The sequence below is a fragment of the Somniosus microcephalus genome, unplaced genomic scaffold (genome assembly GCF_052327205.1).
Source record: "Somniosus microcephalus isolate GS21.2 unplaced genomic scaffold, FLI_Smic_1.0 unresolved_chr6, whole genome shotgun sequence".
NCBI classification, from domain to species: Eukaryota; Metazoa; Chordata; class Chondrichthyes; order Squaliformes; family Somniosidae; genus Somniosus; species Somniosus microcephalus.
Genome location: NW_028225184.1, coordinates 32,385,388 through 32,409,109, shown reverse-complemented (window position 1 = coordinate 32,409,109; position 23,722 = coordinate 32,385,388).

The following is a 23,722-nucleotide window of genomic DNA, read 5'->3' as shown; positions in this document are numbered from 1 at the left end:
GCCGGTCGCGCTGCTGCTCTCCCACAGGTCCAAGCTCTCTGACCTCGCCTCTGCTGAACCCGCCGGTTTTAAGTGCCGCCGGTCGCGCTGCTGCTCTCCCACAGGTCCAAGCTCTCTGACCTCGCCTCTGCTGAACCCGCCGGTTTTAAGTGCCGCCGGTCGCGCTGCTGCTCTCCCACAGGTCCAAGCTCTCTGACCTCGCCTCTGCTGAACCCGCCGGTTTTAAGTGCCGCCGGTCGCGCTGCTGCTCTCCCACAGGTCCAAGCTCTCTGACCTCGCCTCTGCTGAACCCGCCGGTTTTAAGTGCCGCCGGTCGCGCTGCTGCTCTCCCACAGGTCCAAGCTCTCTGACCTCGCCTCTGCTGAACCCGCCGGTTTTAAGTGCCGCCGGTCGCGCTGCTGCTCTCCCACAGGTCCAAGCTCTCTGACCTCGCCTCTGCTGAACCCGCCGGTTTTAAGTGCCGCCGGTCGCGCTGCTGCTCTCCCACAGGTCCAAGCTCTCTGACCTCGCCTCTGCTGAACCCGCCGGTTTTAAGTGCCGCCGGTCGCGCTGCTGCTCTCCCACAGGTCCAAGCTCTCTGACCTCGCCTCTGCTGAACCCGCCGGTTTGAAGTGCCGCCGGTCGCGCTGCTGCTCTCCCACAGGTCCAAGCTCTCTGACCTCGCCTCTGCTGAACCCGCCGGTTTGAAGTGCCGCCGGTCGCGCTGCTGCTCTCCCACAGGTCCAAGCTCTCTGACCTCGCCTCTGCTGAACCCGCCGGTTTTAAGTGCCGCCGGTCGCGCTGCTGCTCTCCCACAGGTCCAAGCTCTCTGACCTCGCCTCTGCTGAACCCGCCGGTTTGAAGTGCCGCCGGTCGCGCTGCTGCTCTCCCACAGGTCCAAGCTCTCTGACCTCGCCTCTGCTGAACCCGCCGGTTTTAAGTGCCGCCGGTCGCGCTGCTGCTCTCCCACAGGTCCAAGCTCTCTGACCTCGCCTCTGCTGAACCCGCCGGTTTTAAGTGCCGCCGGTCGCGCTGCTGCTCTCCCACAGGTCCAAGCTCTCTGACCTCGCCTCTGCTGAACCCGCCGGTTTGAAGTGCCGCCGGTCGCGCTGCTGCTCTCCCACAGGTCCAAGCTCTCTGACCTCGCCTCTGCTGAACCCGCCGGTTTTAAGTGCCGCCGGTCGCGCTGCTGCTCTCCCACAGGTCCAAGCTCTCTGACCTCGCCTCTGCTGAACCCGCCGGTTTTAAGTGCCGCCGGTCGCGCTGCTGCTCTCCCACAGGTCCAAGCTCTCTGACCTCGCCTCTGCTGAACCCGCCGGTTTTAAGTGCCGCCGGTCGCGCTGCTGCTCTCCCACAGGTCCAAGCTCTCTGACCTCGCCTCTGCTGAACCCGCCGGTTTTAAGTGCCGCCGGTCGCGCTGCTGCTCTCCCACAGGTCCAAGCTCTCTGACCTCGCCTCTGCTGAACCCGCCGGTTTTAAGTGCCGCCGGTCGCGCTGCTGCTCTCCCACAGGTCCAAGCTCTCTGACCTCGCCTCTGCTGAACCCGCCGGTTTTAAGTGCCGCCGGTCGCGCTGCTGCTCTCCCACAGGTCCAAGCTCTCTGACCTCGCCTCTGCTGAACCCGCCGGTTTTAAGTGCCGCCGGTCGCGCTGCTGCTCTCCCACAGGTCCAAGCTCTCTGACCTCGCCTCTGCTGAACCCGCCGGTTTTAAGTGCCGCCGGTCGCGCTGCTGCTCTCCCACAGGTCCAAGCTCTCTGACCTCGCCTCTGCTGAACCCGCCGGTTTTAAGTGCCGCCGGTCGCGCTGCTGCTCTCCCACAGGTCCAAGCTCTCTGACCTCGCCTCTGCTGAACCCGCCGGTTTTAAGTGCCGCCGGTCGCGCTGCTGCTCTCCCACAGGTCCAAGCTCTCTGACCTCGCCTCTGCTGAACCCGCCGGTTTTAAGTGCCGCCGGTCGCGCTGCTGCTCTCCCACAGGTCCAAGCTCTCTGACCTCGCCTCTGCTGAACCCGCCGGTTTTAAGTGCCGCCGGTCGCGCTGCTGCTCTCCCACAGGTCCAAGCTCTCTGACCTCGCCTCTGCTGAACCCGCCGGTTTTAAGTGCCGCCGGTCGCGCTGCTGCTCTCCCACAGGTCCAAGCTCTCTGACCTCGCCTCTGCTGAACCCGCCGGTTTTAAGTGCCGCCGGTCGCGCTGCTGCTCTCCCACAGGTCCAAGCTCTCTGACCTCGCCTCTGCTGAACCCGCCGGTTTTAAGTGCCGCCGGTCGCGCTGCTGCTCTCCCACAGGTCCAAGCTCTCTGACCTCGCCTCTGCTGAACCCGCCGGTTTTAAGTGCCGCCGGTCGCGCTGCTGCTCTCCCACAGGTCCAAGCTCTCTGACCTCGCCTCTGCTGAACCCGCCGGTTTTAAGTGCCGCCGGTCGCGCTGCTGCTCTCCCACAGGTCCAAGCTCTCTGACCTCGCCTCTGCTGAACCCGCCGGTTTTAAGTGCCGCCGGTCGCGCTGCTGCTCTCCCACAGGTCCAAGCTCTCTGACCTCGCCTCTGCTGAACCCGCCGGTTTTAAGTGCCGCCGGTCGCGCTGCTGCTCTCCCACAGGTCCAAGCTCTCTGACCTCGCCTCTGCTGAACCCGCCGGTTTTAAGTGCCGCCGGTCGCGCTGCTGCTCTCCCACAGGTCCAAGCTCTCTGACCTCGCCTCTGCTGAACCCGCCGGTTTTAAGTGCCGCCGGTCGCGCTGCTGCTCTCCCACAAGTCCAAGCTCTCTGACCTCGCCTCTGCTGAACCCGCCGGTTTTAAGTGCCGCCGGTCGCGCTGCTGCTCTCCCACAGGTCCAAGCTCTCTGACCTCGCCTCTGCTGAACCCGCCGGTTTTAAGTGCCGCCGGTCGCGCTGCTGCTCTCCCACAGGTCCAAGCTCTCTGACCTCGCCTCTGCTGAACCCGCCGGTTTTAAGTGCCGCCGGTCGCGCTGCTGCTCTCCCACAGGTCCAAGCTCTCTGACCTCGCCTCTGCTGAACCCGCCGGTTTTAAGTGCCGCCGGTCGCGCTGCTGCTCTCCCACAGGTCCAAGCTGTCTATCTCTCTCTCTCTCACACTCCCACTCTCTCTCTCTCTCACACACTCTCTCTCTTCTCACACACACACTCTCTCTCTCAAACTCCCAGTCTCTCTCTCTCTCTCTCACTCCCAGTCTCCCTCTCTCTCTCTCTCTCTCTCTCTCACACTCCCACTCCCAGTCTCTCTCTCTCTCTCACACTCCCAGTCTCTCTCTCTCTCTCACATTCCGAGACTCTCTCTCTCTCTGACTCCCAATCTCTCTCTCTCTCTCTTTCACTCCCAGTCTCTCTCTCTCTCACACACTCCCAGTCTCTTTCTCTCTTACATTCCCAGTTTCTCTCTCTCTATCTCTCTCTCACTCCCAGTCTCTCTCTCTCTCTCTCACTCCCAGTCTCGCTCCCTCTCACACACTCCCAGTCTCTCTCTCTCTCACACACTCCCAGTCACTCTTTCTCTCTCTCTCACACACACACTCCCACTCTCTCTCTCTCTCTCTCTCACACACTCCCACTCTCTCTCTCTCTCTCTCTCACACACTTCCACTCTCTCTCTCTCTCACACTCCCAGTCTCTCTCTCTCACACTCCCAGTCTCTCTCTCTCTCACAAACTGTGATGTTAACTGAACTAACTGAATCATACAAAGATCAGTGATCTGTACTATACACTGAACTAACTGTAGAAAACAATGATCACAGCCCTGTACTGTACATTGAACTAACTGTAGAACACAATGATCACTGATCTGTACTGAACATTGAACTAACTGTAGAACACTATGATCACTGCTCTGTACTGAACATTGAATTAACTATGGGACACAATGATCACTGCTCTGTACTATACACTGAGCTAAATGTATAACACAATGATCTCTGTTCTGTACAGTACTTTGAATTAGCTGTAGAACACAATGATCAGTGCTCTGTACTGAACATTGAACTAACTGTAGAACACTATGATCACTGCTCTGTACTGAACATTGAACTAACTATGGAACACAATGTGCACTGCTCTGTACTGAACATTGAAATAACTGTAGAAAACTATGATCACTGCTCTGTACTGAACATTGAACTAACTGTAGAACACAATGATCACTGTTCTGTACTGAACATTGAACTAACTGTAGAACACTATGATCACTGCTCTGTACTGAACATTGAACTATCTATGGAACACAATGATCACTGCTCTGTACTGAACATTGAAATAACTGTAGAAAACTATGATCACTGCTCTGTACTGAACATTGAACTAACTATGGAACACAATGATCACTGCTCTGTGCTGTACACTGAGCTAAATGTAGAACACAATGATCTCTGTTCTGTACTCTACTTTGAATTAACTTTAGAACACTATGATCACTGCTCTGTCCTGCAAATTAATGTAACTGTAGTACACAATGATCACTGCTCTGTAGTGTATATTGAACAGACTGTACAACACAATTACTGCTCTGTACTGAACAATGAAAAAGCTGTAGAACACAATGATCACTGCTCTGTAGTGTATATTGAACTGACTGTACAACACAATGATCACTGCTCTGTACTGAAAAATGAAAAAGCTGTAGAACACAATGATCACTGCTGTGTACTGAACATTGAACTAACTATAGAACACAATGATCACTGCTCTGTACTGAAGAATGAACTAACTGTGGAACACAATGATCACTGCTCTGTACTGAAAATTGAATTATCTCTTGAACACAATCATCACTGCTAAGATCTGTAAAATGAACTAAATTTAGAACACGATGATCACTGCTCTGTACTGCACATTGCACTAACTGTTAAACACAATGATTAATGCTCAGTAGTGCACTTTGAACTAACAATATACTGCAATCTTCACTGCTCCGCACTGTACATTAAACTAACTGTAGAACGCAATGATCAATGCTGTTTAGTGTACATAGAACTAACTGTTGAACAAAATGATGACTGCTCTGTACTGTACATTGAACTGACTGAAAGATACAATGATCACAGCTCTGTACTATACATTGAACTAACTGTAGAGCACAACGATTACTGCCCTGAACTGTACATTGAACTAACTGTGGCAAAAATGAACACTGCTCTGTACTGAACAGTGAACTAACTGTAGAACACAATGATCACTGCTCTGTACTGAACATTGAACAACTGTAGAACACAATGATCACTGCTCTGTACTGAAAATTCAACTAATTGTAGTACACAAAGTTCACTGCTCTGTACTGTATATTGAACTAACTGTAGAACACAATGATCACTGCTCTGTACTGAACATTGCACTGACCGTAGAACACAAATATCACTGTTCTGTACTGTACATAGAACTAACTGTAGAAGACAATGATCAATGCTGTGTAATGTACATAGAACCAACTGTAGAACACAATGGTCACTGCTCTTTATTGCACATTGCACTGACAGTAGAACACAAATATCACTGCTCTGTACTGTACATAGAACTAACTGTAGAACACAATGATCACTGTTCTGTACTGAACATTGAACTAACTGTAGAACACTATGATCACTGCTCTGTACTGAACATTGAACTATCTATGGAACACAATGATCACTGCTCTGTACTGAACATTGAAATAACTGTAGAAAACTATGATCACTGCTCTGTACTGAACATTGAACTAACTATGGAACACAATGATCACTGCTCTGTGCTGTACACTGAGCTAAATGTAGAACACAATGATCTCTGTTCTGTACTCTACTTTGAATTAACTTTAGAACACTATGATCACTGCTCTGTCCTGCAAATTAATGTAACTGTAGTACACAATGATCACTGCTCTGTAGTGTATATTGAACAGACTGTACAACACAATTACTGCTCTGTACTGAACAATGAAAAAGCTGTAGAACACAATGATCACTGCTCTGTAGTGTATATTGAACTGACTGTACAACACAATGATCACTGCTCTGTACTGAAAAATGAAAAAGCTGTAGAACACAATGATCACTGCTGTGTACTGAACATTGAACTAACTATAGAACACAATGATCACTGCTCTGTACTGAAGAATGAACTAACTGTGGAACACAATGATCACTGCTCTGTACTGAAAATTGAATTATCTCTTGAACACAATCATCACTGCTAAGATCTGTAAAATGAACTAAATTTAGAACACGATGATCACTGCTCTGTACTGCACATTGCACTAACTGTTAAACACAATGATTAATGCTCAGTAGTGCACTTTGAACTAACAATATACTGCAATCTTCACTGCTCCGCACTGTACATTAAACTAACTGTAGAACGCAATGATCAATGCTGTTTAGTGTACATAGAACTAACTGTTGAACAAAATGATGACTGCTCTGTACTGTACATTGAACTGACTGAAAGATACAATGATCACAGCTCTGTACTATACATTGAACTAACTGTAGAGCACAACGATTACTGCCCTGAACTGTACATTGAACTAACTGTGGCAAAAATGAACACTGCTCTGTACTGAACAGTGAACTAACTGTAGAACACAATGATCACTGCTCTGTACTGAACATTGAACAACTGTAGAACACAATGATCACTGCTCTGTACTGAAAATTCAACTAATTGTAGTACACAAAGTTCACTGCTCTGTACTGTATATTGAACTAACTGTAGAACACAATGATCACTGCTCTGTACTGAACATTGCACTGACCGTAGAACACAAATATCACTGTTCTGTACTGTACATAGAACTAACTGTAGAACACAATGATCAATGCTGTGTAATGCACATAGAAATAACTGTAGAACACAGTGATCACTGCTGTGTAATGTACATAGAACCAACTGTAGAACACAATGGTCACTGCTCTTTACTGCACATTGCACTGACCGTAGAGCACAAATATCACTGCTCTGTACTGTACATAGAACTAACTGTAGAAGACAATGATCAATGCTGTGTAATGTACATAGAACCAACTGTAGAACACAATGGTCACTGCTCTTTATTGCACATTGCACTGACAGTAGAACACAAATATCACTGCTCTGTACTGTACATAGAACTAACTGTAGAACACAATGATCACTGCTCTTTACTGCACATTGCACTGACCGTAGAACACAAATATCACTGCTCTGTACAGTACATAGAACTAACTGTAGAACACAATGATCAATGCTGTGTAATGCACATAGAAATAACTGTAGAACACAGTGATCAGCCATGATCTCGTTGAATGGCGGAGCAGGCTCGAAGGGCCGAATGGCCTACTCCTGCTCCTAGCTTCTATATTTCTATGTTTCTATGTAAACCACCTATGTACCCTCTCCATGACCTTGGCATCAATCCTAAAGTGCGGTGACCAGAATTGTACACAACACTCCAGCCTAACCAATGAATTATAATCTGTTAGCATTGACCTCCTTTTATGTGTTCAATACCCAATTTAAAAAGCAAAGTTCACACGCACTCGTTTAAAAGCCTTTTCACATTATACTGCCACATTCTGAAATTTGTGATGATGCACCCGAAGAACCCTCTGCTATTGCAAACCCTCAAAATACTACAGTCAAGTCTGTTGACTTTGACCCGCATTAAACAGCATCTGCCATGTGTCTGCCCATTTCACCAGACTGTTTGTGTCTTTCTAAACTCTGCTGCTACCCTGCTCAGCATTTACAAGAGTCAATCTTTGCATCATCAGCAAACCTTGAAGGTCCATTCCATATACCGTTGTCCAGGTCATTTAAAATTTAAGAAAACAAAGATCTCAATTGTGAGCCCTGGATGACCCAACGCATACTTCTCTCCAGTCAGAAAAACAACTGATCACCACTGATCTCTGCCTCCTATCACTCAGATAATTATCAGCCCAAGTTATCACCGTCCCTTTGATACCAGGTACTTCTATTTTCTGAACAAGTTCGTTTATGTGGCCCTTTAGCAAATTGCTATTGAAAGTCCATATATACATCTACAGCACTCCCTACATCAAACCTCTCTGTCACTTCATTTACAACAAAACACACAAGATTCTCTGTGACTGTGTTTAGAGACAGAAATTGATCTCACTTCACATTTCAAGGCACAGCCTAATGCTGGATAATTGTGCTCAGTTGCCAGACTCACCCAGTCTCATTCTCATCATTTTCTGCCTTATGTTGTAACCTTTGTGGACTATCCACAGGTAAAGTGCGTATCTGAATCAATGGGACTCTCTTTGACCTTCCTCCCCGGTCTATCACCAGGACCAGTGTATATCTGAGTCAATGGGACTCTCTCTGAGCATTCTCCCCAGTCTATCTCCAGGACCAGTGAGTATCTGAGTCAATGGGACTCTCTCTGCTGATTCGCGACAGTCCGTCCCCAGCAGCATTGTGTATCTGAGTCAATGGGACTCTCTCTGACCATTCTCCGCATTCCATCTCCAGGACCAGTGTGTATCTGAGTCAAATGTGCGAGGCACAGATGACTGTTTTTCCAGACGGACACCAGTTTGATACTGCAGAGCAGGTGGGAAGAGCAGAAATCTTTTACCAGAACAGCACTTACAAGCTGAGGTGCAACTGATTGAATGGTTGAGCCAATTGATGTGTTCTCTTACTGAGAAGAAAGTTGACTCTATTGCCTCCATCAGGCAGGGAATCGATAATCTTGGCAATTCACTTAATCAGATAGCATTGCATTTGGTGTCGCGTAATCTAATAAATGAGACTTGCGTTCGACTCTTGCAGTTGCTTGAACCACATTCTGCTACCTTTACTTAGACTCCCACTGAACCACCATTACCAGCTCCCAGCACAAAAACAGTGAGGGCCCAAGAGCCAGTCGCTCTGCCAGTCGTGATGAAAGCAAACATTGCCTTGCAGCAGCAGCAGCAACCCTGTCATGAGACAATTGCTGAAGGGCAAGAGATGGCACACAGGGGCCTTTCAAGTGGCAGCAGAGGGCTCCAGTCACGGGGAGGGGGAGAGCGCAGGAGACGTTAGGGTGTCACCTTTTGTACAATGCACCTCCTTTGACCCTCAGGCATGGATGCGAGGGGGCAAATCATTCATTTGTTTAATTTTTCATTTTATTTACATGTTAACTGTTGTCTTTGCTTTTTCATTGAAATGTATATTTGTGACTGAAAGTATATCTAACCTTTTCGTTTAAAAAGCACAGCCTCTAGTCACTTTGAAAGAAACTGCAACTTTTATTTTTGCAAAAATATTTTTACAACTGTTTGAAAATTAGAAAATAGCTAGTTTCCATCTTGAATGTCATTGCTGCACTCAGAAACCAAAAAAAGTCACTTTAAACTGTTTACAACTTTTTTTCTAAACTATTTATGTTTGCGAATGTTTAAAAAGTAGAAATTAGCTAGTTAACATTTAAAAGTTATAAACTATCTACATCAAAAATGAATCTCAAAAGTCTTTGATGCTGCAATAAAAGTTCACTGTTTCACTTTAAATTGTGTCTGTTCCTTTCTTTGCCTTGCTGGGGGAGGGGAGGGACAAGGCGACACTACCTCGTGAAGGTGTTGGCTACTAGCAGTTCCCGAGCAGCCTTACTTTCGGCAGCACTTGGCTGCTGCACATGAGGCCTGGCCACAGGCACATTGGCATCGCCCATGTCCTCCATTTCAGCAACGAGCTCCTCTGCAGTGTTAGGGGTCAGTCGTTCCCGCAGGGCAAAGTTATGCAAAGCACATCAGGCCATCACAATCATTGCCACTTTCTGGTGAGAATACTTCAAGATCCCCCCTGACTAGTCCAAGCACAGGAAGTGTGATTTCTGAACTCCGATTAACCTCTCCACCAATTGCCGTGTGGGCAAGTGTGCCTGGTTGTACCTCCCCTGAGGCTCATTATTGGTCTTGCGGTAGGGAATCATCAGCCATGGTCTTAGCGGGTAGCCCTTGTCGCCCAATATCCATGCGGATCCTGGAGGCAATTTGCTAAGGGCTCCATAAAAGTTCGAGTGACGGAGGATGAAGGACTATCAATTACTTCCCCGGTGCGCTGCATTCACGTTTAGGATCCTGTGGTGCGCATCACAGACTATCATTACATTCTATGAATGATACCCCTTCCTGTTGATGTATGTCACAGGTGCATCCACTGGTGCTTTCAATGCAATATGGGTTCCATCGACGGCCCCAATCACTTTGGGGAATCCAGCAATTCGATAAAATGCAAGGACCATCTCCTTTTGCTGGCGAGTGGACAATCAAAGTTAATGAACTCTGAAAGCCTATGGAAAATGGCATGTGTGACCTGATGATTGCAGGCCCTCGCAGCATTCTTGCAGATGTTGCTTATTTCACCGGTGCTTGCTCGAAATGACCCACTTACAAAGAAGTTGAATGCTGTGGTTACCTTCATGTTCACTGACAAGGCATTGCGGGTCTTCGAGCATGTTCGGAGGTCCTCCTCTAACATGTCACATAGTCGGCCGATTCCCTATTTAATGAAGCACAGCCTCCTCACACACAACTCCTCCGACAGCATCTCAAATGATCGCCTCTCCCTGTAAACTCTCCGCGGTGGGTCGTACTTCCTCCTTATCAGGATACGGTTATGGTTCCTCAGTCTTCTTTGTTGTACCCTGGCGTTTCCAATTCTCTGAAGCAAAATCGCCACGAGGATCAGGGCAGCATTCTTAAAGGGCATGTTTCTCCCTCACAGGCTTCCTCTTGAAACCGAAGTACTTGTAAGGAAAAAATGGAAAGAGTTGTTATAAAGTAATTTTAATAAAGTGAGTGGCTAGAAAATCACCTCGGGCTATTGCACTAAACGTGTGGTATCGGCTTGGGAACACTCCTTACCCGCCTGATGAATATCACGGCCCGATATAATTATCCAATAACTAAAATTTTCAGAACGTCATACATACATACTTAAAGGAATATATACATACATACATACTTAAATCAATATATATAATTGATGATCATTTTCTTTTATAAAACTTTTGTAAATGTTAAATAATTCATTTTGAAACAGTCATTTTCATACTTAATAAAAAAATCAAATTCAATTAGGCCTTGCACACAGCAAGAGTTGCTCCTTATAACTACACTACTCAAAAGCCGTTTTTAACAAAATTTTAAAGTGGGAAACTTACTCATACTTTCTGAAAAGCACTTTGCTCCCTTTCACAATTAAAAATGTTCCGCTTAGTAGCCCCAGTGCTGAAAGAGTTCTTCTTCCTGATCGTTCCGCAGCTTCTGCCAAGGCTTTACGCCTGCTTTTTTTTGTGCAAATGCGAGGGACTACCCGCACTGCAGCAACTGAGAATAACACGTAAGTTCAATGCGCACGCACTACCTCTCCAGCGCACGTGTTCCACGTCTGAAACCCTTCTTTCAAGGGAATGGAAGTTCTGGCATCCCATGCATGCACATTGCATGCACAAAACCGGCACATTCGTTGGGCCTACGCATGAGTACCCTGCGCGTACTCACACGTGGGGACCCGAATTTCTGGGCCAATGAATTCACTGATCTGCGTAACGGTCACCAGTGCATAATAATTTATCTGCATCAGTCACACAATAAAACAAGTGATTTACACAACTTCAATGGTTATAGCAACTTACAGGAACACCAATGAGGGCGAGGATCATGCAGTATATGTTCCTGATCATGTAAAGTGTTTCAAGCACATTCTGTGTGAAGTTATGTGTCACGTCATGCTGAAGGCAATCTCTCTGATTTAAAATCTGAGGCGATACGTTACCATAGCAATTAATTTAGACCCTGCGGGACCTGCACGGTAAAATTGAGATCGCAGCGTCATTCAAAATGGTTTTTGTCTTAAATTGAACGAAAAGTTTATATTGCCCTGTTTTGATAGTTTGGCCCAGAATTTCGGGACTCCACGAGTACGCATTGGATACTCACCCATAAGCCCAATGGAAGTGCCAGTTTCGTGCATGCACTGCACATGCGCAGGAAACCGGCATTTCCGTTCCCCTGAAAGCAGGGGTTCAGAAGTCGAATACATGCGCCGGAGAAACAGCGTGTGTGCATTGAACTTACATTTTTTTTGAAGGTTTCTCCGAGAGGGTAAGTCTGCAGCAGTTACACTTTTAAAAACCAGGTGCAAGGCCTGCTTTTAACAAGGTAATTGGTGAATTAATTAAAATTAAAACATTTTTTCCACAGATATATTATTTTTAAATACTTTGAAGAAAGGTAAGTTTATTTTTAGCCCGTTAGAAAATGCAATTAACTTTTTCAAAAATTTAAATTATTGTTTATAATAGTTATTTCATGTAATTTATAGTTTATTATAAACGTGTGATTTTAAAAAAAAATTATTTGTGGGTTTAGTGATGTTTTGTTGCTTATAGTCTTCCTGTCAAACTGATGAATGAAGCATTCCCTGCTACCATTGGCTCTCCATGACACACAGCTCAACAGCCGGCACGCTATGTAAGTGCAGGTCTGGGGCTTGCATCCGCCGGAAGCCCCCAACCCGAATTTCTGGGCCAATATATTTAGCGGTGAGATTGAATTGGAAAACTAAAAAGTCTGGATAAAACTGACCATATTAATTAACTGATGGGCTTTGGCAGATCTATTGTCTGAGCAATGGAGTTGTTTTTTCAAACACCATCAGTCCAATCTCATATAGTTTTGGTGATGCCCTTCACTCTGCTGTGTTCATTCAGTAATGAAATAAATACTGAACCTCAAGCTAGTACATCAAATTAATGTGATGCAGCCCAAATAATAGAGCAACTCAAACGATTTCATTACCTCAAACTAATGCATCACCTCCAGCGACCACAATATCCCGAAGTAATACAGCCACTCAAACGAATACAGAACCTCAAACTAATACAGCTCCTCAATCTAATACAATATCTCAAACTAAAACATCATCTAAAACTAATACAGTACTGCAAACTAATACAACAGCAAATAGTTAGAGCACCTCAGCCTAATGTGGCGCCCTCAAACTAATACAGCACCTCAAGAAATACAGACCCTCAAACGAATTCATCCACACAAGGTAATACAACACCTTAAACTAATAGAGCAACTCAATCTAATACAGCACATGGAACCAGTACAGTACTTCAAACTAACAGTGCACCTCTAACTAATAGAGAATCTCAAACTAATTCAGTGCATCAAGTTAATAAAAGCCCTCAAATTAATGCTGCACCCCAAACAAATACAGCAACTTGAACAAACACAGAAACTCAATGTAATAAGTTATCTCAAACTAAGGCAGCACCTCAAACTAGTAGAGTCGCTCCAATATATAGAGACCCTGAATCTAATACAATACCTGAAACTAATTCAGCCCCTCAAACTATTACAGATACTCCATCTAATACAGCAACTCAAACTAATACAACTCCTAAGACTACTAAAGCTAATCAATCTAATTCAGCCCCTCAAACTAATGCAGCCACTTAAACTAATACAGCCCTTCAAACTAATACAGGACTCAACCTAATACAGCCCCTTAAACTAATAGAAATCCTCAAACTATTACAGCCCCTCAAACTTTGACAGCCCCTCAAACTAATACAGCCCCTCAGACTAATACAGCCCCTCAAACTAACACAGCCCCTCAAATTAATACAGCCCCTCAAACTAATACAGCCCCTCAAACTAATACAGCCCCTCAAACTAATACATCCCCTCAAATTAATACAGCTCCTCAAACTAATACAGCCCCTCAAACTAATACAGCCCCACTCTCTCTCTCTCACACTCCCACTCTCACACTCCCACTCTCTCTCTCTCTCACACACTCCCAGTCACTCTTTCTCACTCTCTCTCTCTCTCACTCCCAGTCTCTCTCTCTCTCACACACGCCCACTCTCTCTCTCTCTCTCTCTCTCACACACACACTCCCACTCTCTCTCTCTCTCTCTCTCACACACTCCCACTCTCTCTATCTCCCACTCCCACTCTCACTCTCTCTCTCACACTCCCACTCTCTCTCTCAGTCTCTCACACTCCCACTCTCTCTCTCTCTCTCTCACACTCCCTCTCTCTCTCTCTCACACACGCTCTCTCTCTCTCACACACTCGCTCTCTCTCAAACTCCCAGTCTCTCTCTCTCTCTCTCTCTCACTCCCAGTCTCTCTCTCTCTCTCTCTCTCTCTCACACACTCCCACTCCCAGTCTCTCTCTCTCTCTCACATTCCCAGACTCTCTCTCTCTCTGACTCCCAATCTCTCTCTCTCTCTCTTTCACTCCCAGTCTCTCTCTCTCTCACACACTCCCAGTCTCTTTCTCTCTTACATTCCCAGTTTCTCTCTCTCTATCTCTCTCTCACTCCCAGTCTCTCTCTCACTCCCAGTCTCGCTCCCTCTCACACACTCCCAGTCTCTCTCTCTCTCACACACTCCCAGTCACTCTTTCTCTCTCTCTCTCTCTCTCTCACTCCCACTCTCTCTCGCTCTCTCTCTCACACGCACTTCCACTCTCTCTCTCTCTCACACTCCCAGTCTCTCTCTCTCTCTCTCACACTCCCAGTCTCTCTCTCTCACACACACTCCCAGTCTCTCTCTCTCTCACTCCCAGCCTCTCTCTCTCTCTCTCTCACTCCCAGTCTCCCTCTCTCTCTCTCTCTCTCTCTCTCTCTCACACTCCCACTCCCAGTCTCTCTCTCTCTCTCTCACTCCCAGTCTCCCTCTCTCTCTCTCTCTCTCTCTCTCTCACACTCCCACTCCCACTCTCTCTCTCTCTCTCACACTCCCTCTCTCTCTCTCTCACACACGCTCTCTCTCTCTCACACACTCCCACTACCTTTTCAACTTCCCCTAACCCCTAAAAGGTTAGAGGAGGTGGAAGGGTGGGAGACACTACACTGTAGTGTTTCGGGTTTAGCAACAGCTCCACTTATATAAGAGTTACTGGCTTCCTGCTCTCCTGACTGCACCAGCTGTGAAAGAAAAAGCGCGCGAAAGGTGAGCTTTTAAACTCACCAGTTACTCGCCTCCTGCTCACCCGACTGCACCAGCTCTCTCCTGGAACCTGGATTGGTCGGTGCCTCTGACTGCTCCCTCTCAAGCCTTGAAGCTCTCCCGCCTCGGGCTGCTCCCGCGCAGGTCCGCTGCTTCTCTGGTCTCGGGGCTGTGGGCCTCTCTGCTCTGCTGCTGATTTGGTCCCGCCTCTGCTGAACCCGCCGGTTTTAAGTGCCGCCGGTCGCGCTGCTGCTCTCCCACAGGTCCAAGCTGTCTCTCTCTCTCTCTCTCTCACACTCCCACTCTCTCTCTCTCTCACACACTCTCTCTCTTCACACACACACTCTCTCTCTCAAACTCCCAGTCTCTCTCTCTCTCTCTCACTCCCAGTCTCCCTCTCTCTCTCTCTCTCTCTCTCTCACACTCCCTCTCCCAGTCTCTCTCTCTCTCTCACTCCCAGTCTCTCTCTCTCTCTCACATTCCCAGACTCTCTCTCTCTCTCTGACTCCCAATCTCTCTCTCTCTCTCTTTCACTCCCAGTCTCTCTCTCTCTCACACACTCCCAGTCTCTTTCTCTCTTGCATTCCCAGTTTCTCTCTCTCTGTCTCTCTCTCACTCCCAGTCTCTCTCTCTCTCTCTCACTCCCAGTCTCGCTCCCTCTCACACACTCCCAGTCTCTCTCTCTCTCACACACTCCCAGTCACTCTTTCTCTCTCTCTCTCTCTCTCTCACTCCCAGTCTCTCTCTCTCTCACACACTCCCACTCTCTCTCTCTCTCTCTCTCTCACACACACACTCCCACTCTCTCTCTCTCTCTCTCTCACACACTTCCACTCTCTCTCTCTCTCACACTCCCAGTCTCTCTCTCTCTCACTCCCAGTCTCTCTCTCTCTCTCACACTCCCAGTCTCTCTCTCTCTCTCACAAAATCCCAGTCTCTCTCTCTCTCTCACACACACACTCCAACTCTCTCTTTCTCTCACACACACACTCCCACTCTCTCTCTCTCTATCTCTCACACACGCTCTCTCTCTCTCACACACGCTCTCTCTCTCTCACACACTCGCTCTCTCTCAAACTCCCAGTCTCTCTCTCTCTCTCTCACTGCCGCCTCCTGTCCTGGAACCTTTTCCACCAAGGTAAGGCTCCTGAAATAAAATAAATTGAACCTACCTTTTCAACTTCCCCTAACCCCTAAAAGGTTAGAGGAGGTGGAAGGGTGGGAGACACTACACTGTAGTGTTTCGGGTTTAGCAACAGCTCCACTTATATAAGAGTTACTGGCTTCCTGCTCTCCTGACTGCACCAGCTGTGAAAGAAAAAGCGCGCGAAAGGTGAGCTTTTAAACTCACCAGTTACTCGCCTCCTGCTCTCCCGACTGCACTAGCTCTCTCCTGGAACCTGGATTGGTCGGTGCCTCTGACTGCTCCCTCTCAAGCCTTGAAGCTCTCCCGCCTCGGGCTGCTCCCGCGCAGGTCCGCTGCTTCTCTGGTCTCGGGGCTGTGGGCCTCTCTGCTCTGCTGCTGATTTGGTCCCGCCTCTGCTGAACCCGCCGGTTTTAAGTGCCGCCGGTCGCGCTGCTGCTCTCCCACAGGTCCAAGCTGTCTCTCTCTCTCTCTCTCTCACACTCCCACTCTCTCTCTCTCTCACACACTCTCTCTCTTCACACACACACTCTCTCTCTCAAACTCCCAGTCTCTCTCTCTCTCTCTCACTCCCAGTCTCCCTCTCTCTCTCTCTCTCTCTCTCTCACACTCCCTCTCCCAGTCTCTCTCTCTCTCTCACTCCCAGTCTCTCTCTCTCTCTCACATTCCCAGACTCTCTCTCTCTCTCTGACTCCCAATCTCTCTCTCTCTCTCTTTCACTCCCAGTCTCTCTCTCTCTCACACACTCCCAGTCTCTTTCTCTCTTGCATTCCCAGTTTCTCTCTCTCTGTCTCTCTCTCACTCCCAGTCTCTCTCTCTCTCTCTCACTCCCAGTCTCGCTCCCTCTCACACACTCCCAGTCTCTCTCTCTCTCACACACTCCCAGTCACTCTTTCTCTCTCTCTCTCTCTCTCTCACTCCCAGTCTCTCTCTCTCTCACACACTCCCACTCTCTCTCTCTCTCTCTCTCTCACACACACACTCCCACTCTCTCTCTCTCTCTCTCTCACACACTTCCACTCTCTCTCTCTCTCACACTCCCAGTCTCTCTCTCTCTCACTCCCAGTCTCTCTCTCTCTCTCACACTCCCAGTCTCTCTCTCTCTCTCACAAAATCCCAGTCTCTCTCTCTCTCTCACACACACACTCCAACTCTCTCTTTCTCTCACACACACACTCCCACTCTCTCTCTCTCTATCTCTCACACACGCTCTCTCTCTCTCACACACGCTCTCTCTCTCTCACACACTCGCTCTCTCTCAAACTCCCAGTCTCTCTCTCTCTCTCTCACTGCCGCCTCCTGTCCTGGAACCTTTTCCACCAAGGTTAGGCTCCTGAAATAAAATAAATTGAACCTACCTTTTCAACTTCCCCTAACCCCTAAAAGGTTAGAGGAGGTGGAAGGGTGGGAGACACTACACTGTAGTGTTTCGGGTTTAGCAACAGCTCCACTTATATAAGAGTTACTGGCCTCCTGCTCTCCTGACTGCACCAGCTGTGAAAGAAAAAGCGCGCGAAAGGTGAGCTTTTAAACTCACCAGTTACTCGCCTCCTGCTCTCCCGACTGCACTAGCTCTCTCCTGGAACCTGGATTGGTCGGTGCCTCTGACTGCTCCCTCTCAAGCCTTGAAGCTCTCCCGCCTCCGGCTGCTCCCGCGCAGGTCCGCTGCTTCTCCGGTCTCGGGGCTGTGGGCCTCTCTGCTCTGCTGTTGATTTGGTCCCGCCTCTGCTGAACCCGCCGGTTTTAAGTGCCGCCGGTCGCGCTGCTGCTCTCCCACAGGTCCAAGCTGTCTCTCTCTCTCTCTCTCTCTCACACTCCCACTCTCTCTCTCTCTCACACACTCTCTCTCTTCACACACACACTCTCTCTCTCAAACTTCCAGTCTCTCTCTCTCTCTCACACTCCCAGTCTCCCTCTCTCTCTCTCTCTCTGTCTCACACTCCCACTCCCAGTCACTCTCTCTCTCTCACACTCCCAGTCTATCTCTCTCTCTCTCACATTCCCAGACTCTCTCTCTCTCTCACACTCCCAGTCTCTTTCTCTCTTACATTCCCAGTTTCTCTCTCTCTATCTCTCTCTCACTCCCAGTCTCTCTCTCTCTCTCTCACTCCCAGTCTCGCTCCCTCTCACACACTCCCAGTCTCTCTCTCTCGCACACACTCCCAGTCACTCTTTCTCTCTCTCTCTCTCTCTCACTCCCAGTCTCTCTCTCTCACTCTCTCACTGCCGCCTCCTGTCCTGGAACCTTTTCCACCTAGGTTAGGCTCCTGAAATAAAATAAATTGAACCTACCTTTTCAACTTCCCCTAACCCCTGAAAGGTTAGAGGAGGTGGAAGGGTGGGAGACACTACACTGTAGTGTTTCGGGTTTAGCGACAGCTCCACTTATATAAGAGTTACTGGCCTCCTGCTCTGTACTGACTGCACCAGCTGTGAAAGAAAAAGCGCGCGAAAGGTGAGCTTTTAAACTCACCAGTTACTCGCCTCCTGCTCTCCCGACTGCACTAGCTCTCTCCTGGAACCGGGATTGGTCGGTGCCTCTGACTGCTCCCTCTCAAGCCTTGAAGCTCTCCCGCCTCGGGCTGCTCCCGCGCAGGTCCGCTGCCTCTCCGGTCTCGGGGCTGTGGGCCTCTCTGCTCTGCTGCTGATTTGGTCCCGCCTCTGCTGAACCCGCCGGTTTTAAGTGCCGCCGGTCGCGCTGCTGCTCTCCCACAGGTCCAAGCTGTCTCCCTCTCTCTCTCTCTCTCACACTCCCACTCCCAGTCTCTCTCTCTCTCTCACACTCCCAGTCTCTCTCTCTCTCTCACATTCCCAGACTCTCTCTCTCTCTGACTCCCAATCTCTCTCTCTCTCTCTTTCACTCCCAGTCTCTCTCTCTCTCACACACTCCCAGTCTCTTTCTCTCTTACATTCCCAGTTGCTCTCTCTCTATCTCTCTCTCACTCCCAGTCTCTCTCTCTCTCTCTCACTCCCAGTCTCGCTCCCTCTCACACACTCCCAGTCTCTCTCTCTCTCACACACTCCCAGTCTCTCTCTCTCTCTCTCACTACCGCCTCCTGTCATGGAACCTTTTCCACCTTGGTTAGGCTCCTGAAATAAAATAAATTGAACCTACCTTTTCAACTTCCCCTAACCCCTAAAAGGTTAGAGGAGGTGGAAGGGTGGGAGACACTACACTGTAGTGTTTCGGGTTTAGCAACAGCTCCACTTATATAAGAGTTACTGGCCTCCTGCTCTCCTGACTGCACCAGCTGTGAAAGAAAAAGCGCGCGAAAGGTGAGCTTTTAAACTCACCAGTTACTCGCCTCCTGCTCTCCCGACTGCACTAGCTCTCTCCTGGAACCTGGATTGGTCGGTGCCTCTGACTGCTCCCTCTCAAGCCTTGAAGCTCTCCCGCCTCCGGCTGCTCCCGCGCAGGTCCGCTGCTTCTCCGGTCTCGGGGCTGTGGGCCTCTCTGCTCTGCTGTTGATTTGGTCCCGCCTCTGCTGAACCCGCCGGTTTTAAGTGCCGCCGGTCGCGCTGCTGCTCTCCCACAGGTCCAAGCTCTCTGACCTCGCCTCTGCTGAACCCGCCGGTTTTACGTGCCGCCGGTCGCGCTGCTGCTCTCCCACAGGTCCAAGCTCTCTGACCTCGCCTCTGCTGAACCCGCCGGTTTTACGTGCCGCCGGTCGCGCTGCTGCTCTCCCACAGGTCCAAGCTCTCTGACCTCGCCTCTGCTGAACCCGCCGGTTTTACGTGCCGCCGGTCGCGCTGCTGCTCTCCCACAGGTCCAAGCTGTCTCTCTCTCTCTCTCTCTCACACTCCCACTCTCTCTCTCTCTCACACACTCTCTCTCTTCACACACACACTCTCTCTCTCAAACTCCCAGTCTCTCTCTCTCTCTCTCACTCCCAGTCTCCCTCTCTCCCTCTCTCTCTCTCTCTCACACTCCCACTCCCAGTCTCTCTCTCTCTCTCACACTCCCAGTCTCTCTCTCTCTCTCACATTCCCAGACTCTCTCTCTCTCTGACTCCCAATCTCTCTCTCTCTCTCTTTCACTCCCAGTCTCTCTCTCTCTCACACACTCCCAGTCTCTTTCTCTCTTACATTCCCAGTTGCTCTCTCTCTATCTCTCTCTCACTCCCACTCTCTCTCTCTCTCTCACACACTCCCACTCTCTCTCTCTCTCTCACACACTTCCACTCTCTCTCTCTCTCACACTCCCAGTCTCTCTCTCTCACACTCCCAGTCTCTCTCTCTCACACACACTCTCTCTCTCTCTCTCACACACACTCCCAGTCTCTCTCTCTCTCACACTCTCCCGCTCTCTGTCTCTCTCTCACACACACTCCCACTCTCTCTCTCTCTCTCACACACTCTCGATCTTTCTCTCTCACACTCCCACTCTCTCTCTCACACACTCCCACTCTCTCTATCTCCCACTCCCACTCTCACTCTCTCTCTCACACTCCCACTCTCTCTCTCAGTCTCTCACACTCCCACTCTCTCTCTCTCTCTCTCACACTCCCTCTCTCTCTCTCACACACGCTCTCTCTCTCTCACACACTCGCTCTCTCAAACTCCCAGTCTCTCTCTCTCTCTCTCACTGCCGCCTCCTGTCCTGGAACCTTTTCAACCTAGGTTAGGCTCCTGAAATAAAATAAATTGAACCTACCTTTCCAACTTCCCCTAACCCCTAAAAGGTTAGAGGAGGTGGAAGGGTGGGAGACACTACACTGTAGTGTTTCGGGTTTAGCAACAGCTCCACTTATATAAGAGTTACTGGCCTCCTGCTCTCCTGACTGCACCAGCTGTGAAAGAAAAAGCCCGCGAAAGGTGAGCTTTTAAACTCACCAGTTAATGGCCTCCTGCTCTCCCGACTGCCCCAGCAGTTACTGGGCTCCTGCTCTCCCGACTGCACTAGCTCTCTCCTGGAACCTGGATTGGTCGGTGCCTCTGACTGCTCCCTCTCAAGCCTTTAAGCTCTCCCACCTCGGGCTGCTCCCGCGCAGGTCCGCTGCCTCTCCGGTCTCGGGGCTGTGGGCCTCTCTGCTCTGCTGCTGATTTGGTCCCGCCTCTGCTGAACCCGCCGGTTTTAAGTGCCGCCGGTCGCGCTGCTGCTCTCCCACAGGTCCAAGCTGTCTCTCTCTCTCTCTCTCTCTCACACTCCCACTCTCTCTCTCTCTCACACACTCTCTCTCTTCACACACACACTCTCTCTCTCAAACTTCCAGTCTCTCTCTCTCTCTCACACTCCCAGTCTCCCTCTCTCTCTCTCTCTCTCTGTCTCACACTCCCACTCCCAGTCACTCTCTCTCTCTCACACTCCCAGTCTATCTCTCTCTCTCTCACATTCCCAGACTCTCTCTCTCTCTCACACTCCCAGTCTCTTTCTCTCTTACATTCCCAGTTTCTCTCTCTCTATCTCTCTCTCACTCCCAGTCTCTCTCTCTCTCTCTCACTCCCAGTCTCGCTCCCTCTCACACACTCCCAGTCTCTCTCTCTCGCACACACTCCCAGTCACTCTTTCTCTCTCTCTCTCTCTCTCACTCCCAGTCTCTCTCTCTCACTCTCTCACTGCCGCCTCCTGTCCTGGAACCTTTTCCACCTAGGTTAGGCTCCTGAAATAAAATAAATTGAACCTACCTTTTCAACTTCCCCTAACCCCTGAAAGGTTAGAGGAGGTGGAAGGGTGGGAGACACTACACTGTAGTGTTTCGGGTTTAGCGACAGCTCCACTTATATAAGAGTTACTGGCCTCCTGCTCTCCTGACTGCACCAGCTGTGAAAGAAAAAGCCCGCGAAAGGTGAGCTTTTAAACTCACCAGTTAATGGCCTCCTGCTCTCCCGACTGCCCCAGCAGTTACTGGGCTCCTGCTCTCCCGACTGCACTAGCTCTCTCCTGGAACCTGGATTGGTCGGTGCCTCTGACTGCTCCCTCTCAAGCCTTTAAGCTCTCCCACCTCGGGCTGCTCCCGCGCAGGTCCGCTGCCTCTCCGGTCTCGGGGCTGTGGGCCTCTCTGCTCTGCTGCTGATTTGGTCCCGCCTCTGCTGAACCCGCCGGTTTTAAGTGCCGCCGGTCGCGCTGCTGCTCTCCCACAGGTCCAAGCTGTCTCTCTCTCTCTCTCTCTCTCACACTCCCACTCTCTCTCTCTCTCACACACTCTCTCTCTTCACACACACACTCTCTCTCTCAAACTTCCAGTCTCTCTCTCTCTCTCACACTCCCAGTCTCCCTCTCTCTCTCTCTCTCTCTGTCTCACACTCCCACTCCCAGTCACTCTCTCTCTCTCACACTCCCAGTCTATCTCTCTCTCTCTCACATTCCCAGACTCTCTCTCTCTCTCACACTCCCAGTCTCTTTCTCTCTTACATTCCCAGTTTCTCTCTCTCTATCTCTCTCTCACTCCCAGTCTCTCTCTCTCTCTCTCACTCCCAGTCTCGCTCCCTCTCACACACTCCCAGTCTCTCTCTCTCGCACACACTCCCAGTCACTCTTTCTCTCTCTCTCTCTCTCTCACTCCCAGTCTCTCTCTCTCACTCTCTCACTGCCGCCTCCTGTCCTGGAACCTTTTCCACCTAGGTTAGGCTCCTGAAATAAAATAAATTGAACCTACCTTTTCAACTTCCCCTAACCCCTGAAAGGTTAGAGGAGGTGGAAGGGTGGGAGACACTACACTGTAGTGTTTCGGGTTTAGCGACAGCTCCACTTATATAAGAGTTACTGGCCTCCTGCTCTCCTGACTGCACCAGCTGTGAAAGAAAAAGCCCGCGAAAGGTGAGCTTTTAAACTCACCAGTTAATGGCCTCCTGCTCTCCCGACTGCCCCAGCAGTTACTGGGCTCCTGCTCTCCCGACTGCACTAGCTCTCTCCTGGAACCTGGATTGGTCGGTGCCTCTGACTGCTCCCTCTCAAGCCTTTAAGCTCTCCCACCTCGGGCTGCTCCCGCGCAGGTCCGCTGCCTCTCCGGTCTCGGGGCTGTGGGCCTCTCTGCTCTGCTGCTGATTTGGTCCCGCCTCTGCTGAACCCGCCGGTTTTAAGTGCCGCCGGTCGCGCTGCTGCTCTCCCACAGGTCCAAGCTGTCTCTCTCTCTCTCTCTCTCTCACACTCCCACTCTCTCTCTCTCTCACACACTCTCTCTCTTCACACACACACTCTCTCTCTCAAACTTCCAGTCTCTCTCTCTCTCTCACACTCCCAGTCTCCCTCTCTCTCTCTCTCTCTCTGTCTCACACTCCCACTCCCAGTCACTCTCTCTCTCTCACACTCCCAGTCTATCTCTCTCTCTCTCACATTCCCAGACTCTCTCTCTCTCTCACACTCCCAGTCTCTTTCTCTCTTACATTCCCAGTTTCTCTCTCTCTATCTCTCTCTCACTCCCAGTCTCTCTCTCTCTCTCTCACTCCCAGTCTCGCTCCCTCTCACACACTCCCAGTCTCTCTCTCTCGCACACACTCCCAGTCACTCTTTCTCTCTCTCTCTCTCTCTCACTCCCAGTCTCTCTCTCTCACTCTCTCACTGCCGCCTCCTGTCCTGGAACCTTTTCCACCTAGGTTAGGCTCCTGAAATAAAATAAATTGAACCTACCTTTTCAACTTCCCCTAACCCCTGAAAGGTTAGAGGAGGTGGAAGGGTGGGAGACACTACACTGTAGTGTTTCGGGTTTAGCGACAGCTC